Below are 2724 nucleotides of genomic sequence, written 5' to 3' on the forward strand. Positions count from 1 at the left end.
ACAAGGGGATCTAAATATGTTAAAAAATTTTGAGCTAAACTTTGGATTTGTTCTTTCAGGATGAATTTAGACCTATATTTAAACTTGGAAGTGCAGTACGTGTAAGCAGAGACTGGCGCCCTGTCCCTTTTTTTTTTTCCTTTAATGGCAAACCCTGTACACGAGATGCTGTTATGTCCTTTCTCTGATGAGTGCTAGTGGTGATAAACATTCGAGAGAACATTTGCAGGAAATGAAGCAAATCTCCAAGCAAGAAGAGGGCATAGGATATAACAGTGATAAATTCTATTAAACCAATGACAAGTTATGGGATGGTTTTAGTTGATGGATCCAACCAAATAACAAGGACTGATATTATTCTTGGGCCAGCTAATTTCCGAAAGAGCCTCAGGAAAATTTACCAACTTGTATATGAATTCCTAATTTACAACAGCAGTTACCATGCTTTCATTGATCTCTGAATAACTAAATTGCAATTAAGCTTCTTTCTGAGCAAGTAAATTGCAATTAAGCTAGCTGAAGAAAGAATTGCTTTGCCTGGGATAGCTCTGTAATGAGTATGTTAAATGTAGATCTTGAACATGCAGAGCCCTACCCGCATTTTGACATGCATCTAGATGCTTCATAAGTTGATACTACAATGCAACCGTTTTCTTTGTCTTAAAATTAGCAATTAACTCACTGTATCTAATTGTAGGTTCTTTATCTACAAAATTACGAAAGCTTCAAAGAAAGACATATACAGAAGGCAATTAAAAGGCACATAATGCTTTACTTCAGAACTTACTAAAGCAATGGTTTCCAAACACCATGATTACAGGGGTATCATTTTAGGAGCTCATTAGCCAACAAAAGTGCACATCCATTGACCTAAATCAGAAACTTATATTTCTAAACCAATTAACATGGTGGTCTATAAGGCTTAGGAGCATTGGGATTTCCTTGCTCATAGAAAGTCCGTAGAAGAGAGATTGCCTCTGATGCCATTATTCCTCCTTGGCACTTGAAACCCTTCCTAGAGTGGTCTCTAAAACCAGTGGGAGTCTGAATGCCACCAGAATGCAGTGACAATATAGATCTGCATCCTCCAAATTTATCATTCGCACAACCATAATATACTTATTTTATTCCAAGAATGAATAAGGCTGCAGCACATATTATGCACAGCTCGCATGTGACGTAAAGGGTGCCGATTGAAAACTTTCAGCAACTTGAGCCTTTGAAAGTCCAGTTTTCTGCCACTGGTCCAGCAGGACATCTATCGCCTCCATCTCCGCATGCCTTGTAGCATTTTGGCTCTCAGTGGTTCGATTTCTTCCAGAGACAATAACATTATTCCCTTCATTCACAATAGTACAACCAACAGGCACTTCAAGGCTATCTAAAGCAAGCTTTACTTGGTCCAATGCAAACTTACATAAACCATAGTATCTGGAATGGTGTCCATCTTTAGTCTTATTTTGGCTGCAAATACCTACATTTATGCCAAATGAAACGGTGGCTACTAAGATTTGCTGAATGCAAGAAATGGCCAGGGGAGGAATAGCAAACAAGAGGAAAATTGCCTTAAATACATGTATATCTACAGTAATGAATAACATCAGCCGTGGAAACACATGCTTGTCACATAAAATGTTTCACAAAATACATTCTTTGAACAAATTAGTATTCAATGCTTGGAATTTTAAAAAATGAATTTCCTTAGTGCGCCCCAGGAGGGTTGTTACAAGAAAATTAAGTAGAAGAATAAACCTTCTTGAATAATAACAGAAAGACACTCCATTCTTCTTTGTATTCCTCACAGAAGTCAACATAGAAAGAAGCATAATCAACTTTCAAGCACCCCTCTCCAAACTTGAAATTCAATCACTCCAAATCCAAGATGTTCTTTTAAGAAAAAGATTTTTTACCCAAACATTTCCCAACAAGTAATCCCAACTCATATCAAATGCACTGCCTGTAAAATCTAGTCTACAACTATCACAGATAATGCATTCACTGAACTATTATGTCACACTTAAGAAAGTTACAAGCCTATTCTTCCCTACAAGCACGAAGTACATATTCTCATGTTGTGGTGACAACGATTTAATGTGGGGCTGCGATAATAAGACAATCCACAGAACAACATGCTTTTTATTTCTCCATAACATCAATGCAAGATACATGGTCTCTGTACTTTGCCCCTGTTGTCCAAAGACTTAACAGTATTAGGGTGTAAAGAAGCAAAAGCAAAGATTAACTAGCTTAAGACACAGGATGTCTCATATCTTTTCAGAGTAGAGCATACAGAAAGAAGAATCCTGCATTGGTTGCTTTTTAAAAAATGTGTATCTCTCATTAATTCGCATTAGGCATGCAACTTTACATATAAGGTTACAAAGAGAACCACCCCAAAAAAAAAAAGGCAGAACAGCAAGCGTAAATACAGTGGTTCAAGTTACATGTAAAGTATCCTAGTAATCCAGCTTAAAATCAAAATGCAAATGGGAAATTTCCATAAGAAATGCATCTGCAGATAGATCCAGGTATTAGAATTATCATTGCTGCAGGCTAAAATCAATCTTCATGCCACATCATAGTCCACAGTCCCCAAAAATATTTCTTTTTCCCACAACGTAATCCTAGTTGTTGAAATATTAACTCTGGCTTAAAACAGTGCCTCAAAGCTATGATATAATAAAATTGTTCACCAACAGTAGAATTGAGTGCTAGTATTCAGTC

At 36.8% G+C, this 2724-nt stretch overlaps 1 pseudogene; it reads right to left on the reverse strand.

Annotated features, from left to right (window-relative positions):
* Positions 1 to 900: 900 nt before the first annotated feature.
* Positions 901 to 1601, reverse strand: LOC113751889 (annotated as a pseudogene).
* Between the last annotated feature and the right edge of the window lie 1123 nt (positions 1602 to 2724).

This window comes from Coffea eugenioides, chromosome 11, assembly GCF_003713205.1.
Source record: "Coffea eugenioides isolate CCC68of chromosome 11, Ceug_1.0, whole genome shotgun sequence".
Classification (NCBI taxonomy): domain Eukaryota; kingdom Viridiplantae; phylum Streptophyta; class Magnoliopsida; order Gentianales; family Rubiaceae; genus Coffea; species Coffea eugenioides.